The sequence below is a fragment of the Nelumbo nucifera genome, chromosome 7 (genome assembly GCF_055504915.1).
Source record: "Nelumbo nucifera cultivar China Antique chromosome 7, China Antique-T2T, whole genome shotgun sequence".
Taxonomy (NCBI): Eukaryota; Viridiplantae; Streptophyta; class Magnoliopsida; order Proteales; family Nelumbonaceae; genus Nelumbo; species Nelumbo nucifera.
Genome location: NC_142655.1, coordinates 59,112,757 through 59,119,605, shown reverse-complemented (window position 1 = coordinate 59,119,605; position 6,849 = coordinate 59,112,757). Strand labels below are relative to the sequence as shown.

At 47.9% G+C, this 6,849-nt stretch overlaps 1 pseudogene; it reads left to right on the top strand.

The window, feature by feature from the left end:
• Window positions 1–3,842: 3,842 nt before the first annotated feature.
• On the top strand, window positions 3,843–5,830 carry LOC104599778 (pentatricopeptide repeat-containing protein At5g66520 pseudogene; annotated as a pseudogene).
• Window positions 5,831–6,849: the final 1,019 nt, after the last annotated feature.

The window sequence follows — 6,849 nt, the reverse complement described above, 5'->3', positions numbered from 1 at the left end:
GCCCACCCCTATGAGCTGTCACGTGGGCCCCGCCTTGCTGCTGCTACCGGGTGCATGCGCGCGGCTCATGGTGCCCTGCCGCACGGGCGGGTGCGCACGGCATGCTGCAGCGCAGTGCGTGCGCGTGGCTCATGGTATCGCTGCCTTGCGGCGCCGGTGTGTGCGCGGTGCGTGCTGCCGTGCAGTGCGCGTTGCTGCTTGGCGGTGCGTGTCGCGCGCCATGGTGCCGCTGCCGTGTGGTGTCGGGCGTGTGCGTGCAGCGCCCTGTTGGGCGGTATGTGCCGCGTGCTGCCAGCCTGCTATGCGGCGCTGCCGGGCGGTGCGTGCCGCTAGGCGGCCCGCTGTGTGTGCTGCTGCCTATGGCTGTGCTGCCGTGCGTTGCCGGGTGGTGTGTTCATAACATCACACCCGTCCCGGACTACGAGCTTGTCCCCAAGCTCGAATTGGGTGTCGAAACACCCTCAAGGGAGTCCTGGGTGGCTTTGCCCTCCTGGATCGGGTTCCCATGGAGGGGGTTCATCCTCATCTTCCTCTTGTTTCACCAGGAGGCAGAAAAGTCTCTTGCACCTGTGCCTTGCCGAGTAGGGTTCATCGCAATTAAAACATTGCCCCCTCGCCCTGCGTTCTGCCATCTCAGCCCTTGACAAGTGCTTGATAGGAGGTGTACCGCCGTTGCTACCCACACTGGATGTTGATATGGAATTGGTGCTCGTCTGTGGCTTCCGTTCTAGGCTGGCTGCTGGATATGAGGCCATTCCGAGTGGTTCCCTGTTGTCTGCTTGTGAAGACCCTCCTCCAGTAGGCTTCGGGTTTGTCCAAGCCACTGCTGGGCATCCCCTGCTGAACGGCCCTCGACTGATCTGCAGTTTGCGTTCGAAGGCTCGGGCTAAATTCATTGCTGTGACCAGGTTAGGTGGGCTCTGCATCTCTACATCAACTCTCAGGGATTCGGCTAGACCCGCTGTGAACATATCAACCTGCTGGTCCGGTTGTACTGAAGAGGCCCTGGCGAGAAGGGTCTGGAACTCCCGCTGATACTCTGCTACGGTACTGGTCTGCTTGAGATTAATGAGTCCCCCAAGGGGTTGTTTGTTAGTGGGGGTCCGAACCGAAGGAGGCAGTAGGACCTGAACTGCTCCCAGCTGAGCCCTGGTTCTTCTTGCTCCACGCGGTAGAACCAAAGTTGTGCCTCTTCCGTAAGGTGGAAGGCTGCCAGGCTGACCTTGTCTCTGTCATCCGTGCGCTGGTTGCGGAAGAACTGCTCGCAGCGGTACAACCATCCTAACGGGTCTCCGGTGCCGTCGTAAGATGGAAATTCAAGCCGACTGTATTTGGGAACAACTGCAGCCATTGGTGTTGCAGCTTGATGTTCGTTGGCTGATTCTGTCCCGTCCATGCGGCGACTGTTGGTAGAGGCTAGCCCTTCCGAGTTCTTATCTTTGTTGGAGAGGAACGCTTCTAACAGGCGACGTAGCTCCCGAACGTCCTCCTTGACCTCTCGGACCTCCATACTGGTTTCAGCGAGCCTATGCTCCAGTTCATGGACTCTGCAAGACAACGGCTCCTGTTCTCCCATGACGGTTGGCTCTGATACCAATTTGTTATGGGCCCGAGCGTAGGATCGCGTCACGGGTCGTTCCACGGCAGGAACCCCTGATCTTCCCTTGCCTTTGGCCTTGCGCACAGACCCTATTTTGCATATCTAGTGGGTGATTTGTCCAAGAGACCACCCGAACTCTCCTAAGAGGGTGTTTGTCCAAGAGACCACCCAAACTCTCCTCACTCTTTTCTTGACTGGAAAACTGAATGCTCTATTTCAATTCGTAGCTCCTTAAATAGGAGATTACAGAAGGGAATTCCTAATTAAACTCAAATTCCAATTTGAACTCAAACTCCTAATTACCTATTCCTACTGGTAACTCACTCTTACTTAAGATAAAGATAAAGATAAGATTAGATAAAGATAAGGGATAAGGGATAAGATAAGGATAAGGTAAGCTGGTGGCGAGTTGGCATATTCAGATAAGGATGGGCCCACCCCTATGAGCTGTCGCGTGGGCCCCGCCCTGCTGCTGCTACCGGGTGCGTGCGCGCGGCTCATGGTGCCCTGCTGCGCGGGCGGGCGCGCACGGCATGCTGCAGCGCAGTGCGTGCGCGCGGCTCATGGTATCGCTGCCTTGCGGTGCCGGCGTGTGCGCGGTGCGTGCTGCCGTGCAGTGCGCGCTGCTGCCTGGCGGTGCGTGTCGCGCGCCATGGTGCCGCTGCCGTGTGGTGTCGGGCGTGTGCGTGCAGCGCCCTGTCGGGCGGTATGTGCCGCGTGCTGCCAGCCTGCTATGCGGCGCTGCCGGGCGGTGCGTGCCGCTAGGCGGCCCGCTGTGTGTGCTGCTGCCTATGGCTGTGCCGCCGTGCGTTGCCGGGTGGTGTGTTCATAACAAATTATTACTTAAACTCTAACTAATTAGCTTAACTAATAGTAAATTAAAAATCACTTAATTTACTTAGTTAGCTTAGTAACTTTATTTGCTTAATTAAACTAATTTGCTTAATCTCTTTAATTACTTTATTTTCTTATCTTAATTTACTTAAGTGACCATAACTTAATTGACTTAATCAATTGCTTAATTTACGTAGTTGGCTTAACTTACTTATTTAGATTAATTAGCTATGTTTATTTTATTTACGTAGTTTGACAGGTTAGGTGCCAAACTGACTGGGCCGAGCTGGGCAGGTTAGGTGCCGAGCTGCATGTTAGATGCCGAGCTGACCAGAGGGCTGAGCTGGATTGATTGTTGAGTTTCGTAATTCTTTAGAGACCTGCAAGGAATCAATGTCAGAGGACCCGGGGTGGCTAACCCGGCGAGATCACTCCGATGCCTAAGTCAGTACTCTCATAGTAGACTACGAGCTAAAAATCATAAAGTATGAGAGCTAGAATATACTTACTTGCCCCCCTCCATGCCATTGGGGTTGGTGCCTTTATATAGGCATTGTTTGGCATGGGTTTCACTTACCGTATCCGAGATTTCCGAGAGGTCGCCTAAGTGGTCCGAGATTCTTGGAGACAACCGCCATGCACGTTGACCACCCTCCGGATCGTTCGGTACGTGGGCCAACTTCCAATGATCGTGGGAATGTTGGAATATGCATGCCGAATTTGTCGGCGAGCACGTCTCGTAGGTCACCAGGTTGGTGCCTGTGCCAAGTCGCCAGGTCGGCGCCTATGCCAAGCCGCCAATTCGGCACTTGTGCCAGGCCGCCAGTTCGGTGCCTGTGCCAGGTCGCCAGGTTGGCGCCTGTGCCAGGTCGCTAGCTGGGACACCATCATCTTGGCTAAGGCAAGTTGTTGCCTAAGTGGTTCTGAATGTCACCTAGTTGTTCCGAGATTCCATGTGTCACAATGTCATTGGAGGGCCAAATCCGCCCTCATCAGAAATCGATAAACAGGGACGACGATTCTATCTAAAATCGATAAATGATTCTGGTTCCTAGTTATCTTCACAAATTAAAGGGTATTTTTGGTATTTTTGAAAAAAAAATCAGTCACGTGATGTCATATGTGATCGATTGTGATGAAAAGTTAGCGGCAGGAGAAATTTTAGACAATTGTTAGAAACAGTAGAATACCTTAAAACAATACTCAAACATTTAGAATACTTTAAAACAGTACTGAAACATAGGAATAGAATTAGTCAATTTCCTAAACCTTAGGGGTAGTTTAAAACATTTGCCCTTAGAATAATCACCTATTTTAATATTTTCCAAAAACAAATAAGTGCTTATTAATGTAGGCCAGTTACAAAATAAGTGCTCATTCACTTCATTCTTCATAAGTAATTTTTTTTCCAAAGTTAGCCCAAGCCTTCACTTCATTCTTCATAAAGTAATTTTTTTAAGCACTTCCAAAGTTAGCCCAAGCCTTCACTTCATTCTTCATAAGTAATTTTTTTTCCGAGTACAGTCATTTACGTCGCCTTCCCCGCCCCTCCCGGACAATTTCTGTTTCAGCCCCTACGATTTATAAATAAGAGAGTAGACGCCACATCCCTACCCACAGCGATTTAGAAAATTCTTCGTCTCTTCGCTATCAATGTTTCTTACAGGCATTCTAGCGAACGTTATTCGGATGCTAGTGATCAATTCTCAAGTAGTGCATAATGTGGCATGGCTGAACTCAAACTGAAATAAACAATCACCAACACCCGCCATGGTCTCCTACCTGGTGAAGCCCGCTATAGAGCATCAGTTTCGGTGGTTCAGTAAAAGCTACAACTCATGGGCTTCCGCCATAAGAAATGCTGCTTCTCCTTACAAAGCCTTGCACCTGTACACACAAATGCAACGCCAGGGCGTCCCTTTCGATAGCTTCACCATCTTATTCACACTAAAGTCCTGTACCCATTTAGAGAATCTCACCCTTGTCCGTCATCTTCACGCTCATTTACTCAAGCTTGGGTTTAACTCTCACGTTTACGTTGCTACATCGCTACTCTATGCATATGTTATTGGTACCTTCCATGATGCACGTCTCTTGTTCGATGAAATGCCCGAGAAAAACACTGTCACCTGGAATACGATGATCACCGGCTACTCCAAGGCCGGTAATGTCGAAAAGGCTCGTTCCCTCTTCGAAACCATGCCTGTTAGGGACCTTGCATCGTGGTCTGCCATGATTGCTGGTTACATTAACTCTGGCAATTGGGACCAAGGACTAACACTATTTCGAGAAATGATGGTAAACGAGCCATTGAAACCTGACCAGGTGACCTTAGGGTCGATTTTATCTGGGTGTGCTCACATGGGCTCTCTTGGGTTGTTGGTGGGCAAATCAATACATGGTTTTACAGTGAAGAACGGATGGGAACTGAATGTGGAACTTGGAACAGTTCTGATTGACATGTATGCTAAGTGTGGATTCTTAAAAAATGCATGTCGAATCTTTGTGAAGATGCCGGAGAAGAACGTTTTATCCTGGAGTGCGATGATCTGTGGGTTGGCCCAACATGGATACGGTGAAGAGGCACTCTCCTTATTTGAGGAAATGAAAGCAGCAGGCATCAAACCCAATGAGATCACATTTACAGGGATTTTTAGTGCATGTACCCGTGCGGGTCTGGTTGATGAAGGCAAGAAATATTTCAAAGACATGATTGAGGAGTATGGCTTGGAGCCAAGGATTCAACACTATGGATGCATGGTTGATCTATTAGGTAAAGCAGGGAGGCTGGAAGAAGCTTATGAGGTGATCAAGACAATGAGACTTCAACCCAATGTTATAGTATGGAGTTCTCTTTTAGCGGCTTGTAAGATGCATAAGAAATTTGAGTTGGCTGAGAAAGTGATCGAACAGGTTATGCAGGTTGTGAAGCCAGATAATGATGGAGGTGTTTATACTCTAATATCCGATTTATATGTTTTGAATGATAAGTGGGATGATGCAGAACGGGTCAGGAAATTGATGCTCAACCAAAATGTGAAGAAGGTCCGAGGATCTAGTTTCATTAGAAATGGAGCAATGTAGGCATTCATCATTTCGGTCTCTTCACTGAAGCAATTCATGAACTTTAATTGGCAACTGCCAGACAAACCTACAACCCAAGCAGATGGTTCTTGGTCACAACATTGTAATCTAAACTCCCAAAGAGCTGTCATGAATGATGAATCATTTATGGACTAAGCTGGAAATTGGGCACACCTTGACTACAGTTACTACCTTTCATTCTCTTTGGTAGAGGTAGAAGGCAGCCTTTGAAATTGCAGAGATTAAGGAATTTGTACTTGTAGGCTCTTTTTGTTAAGTGAGGAAGAAAGAAATAAAATTCTTTTCAACCCATTTATTTCTTGGAGGCATTCACATGAAAAAAGTGGCCTCTCATATGCTGCAGTCCTTGAGACGACTGTCCTCTTCTGTTTTACTAGAGATTACACTTAATTTTTGAAGCTAAAGCTAATGGAGTAGGAAGGAAGTACAGACAGTTTCTGAAGGTAAAGAATGTCTCTCACTTGACTAATGTGACATGTTATGTCAGGGCTCTCAGCAAGGCTTAGACCAAGACACTACATCAAGCTAGTTATGACCAATTTCAGATAATGTATTTTGGGATTATAGTTGATAAGGGCAACTTTTGGTTTTATTATCAATAAAAATAATCTTTTTAACATAATTTATAGGATAGAGTAACTTTTTTTAAAAAAATATCAAAAAAGGGTAAAAACATTGTTCATATCCTTCCTCCTTCATATAAGTTTCTCTAATGTCGGTGGCAATGGCACCTTGTCACGGGGCTAATCGACGGGGCCCTGTGCGGCGCTCGATTGGGGTCGAGAAAGCCTACAATTGCAAGCAACAACACACAAAAGGAAACAAGAGTGCACACAAATTAGACAAAAGGCAACTTGTATTGCATTAATTAGTGGTAAGCACAAGCACACAGTACAGTGTCGAGGGGATCTCGTGCTTAACCTTTACACGCTTATGAGCTCACTCGACTACCTACCTCCCCTCAAAGAGTACGTTAAGCTTTTGGGGAAGTAACAAAAGGATACATCAAAATACTGTACATTCATACTACTATTTACATAATTGCCATTGGCATACCCCCCTTACAAAAAGAGTACAAGGACCCCACCCAAGACACTTAGATGGCGTGCTGATGGCGCTGATGGTGGCTGAACCGTCACAGTCTCCCCCACTCAATTCAATCTTCGTTCTCGAAGATTCTTCCTCAGGTACTTGTCCAGCTTCACTGCGAACGGAAGGAGGTCTTCTGCAAGCTCCCAGGTGTCTTCTTCTGCAAGTCCCTTCCACTTCACCAGGTACTCCCATTCTGATGTTCGGGAGGATTGGGACAA